A 323-nucleotide genomic window follows, 5' to 3' on the forward strand; every position below is an offset into this window, starting at 1 on the left:
TGTAACTCTGTGAGTGGAAGTCACACATCACCAAGCAGTTTCTCAGAAAGCTTCTTTCCAGTTTTTCTCTGAGGATAATTTCCTTTTCACTATAGCCCTCTATGGGCTTCCAAATATCACTTTGAAAATTCCACAAGAACAGGCTTAGCGAACACCTTCTGGAGTGGAATGCTGAAACTCTGTGAGATGAATTAACAGAACACTAAGCAGTTTCTCAGAAAGCTTCTTTCCAGTTTTCTTCTGAGTTTATTTCCTTTTTCACCATAGCCCTCCATGGGCTTCCAAATATCACTTTGCCAATTCCTCAAGAACAGTCTTAGCGA

This window comes from Mandrillus leucophaeus, unplaced genomic scaffold, assembly GCF_000951045.1.
Source record: "Mandrillus leucophaeus isolate KB7577 unplaced genomic scaffold, Mleu.le_1.0 Scaffold1245, whole genome shotgun sequence".
NCBI classification, from domain to species: Eukaryota; Metazoa; Chordata; class Mammalia; order Primates; family Cercopithecidae; genus Mandrillus; species Mandrillus leucophaeus.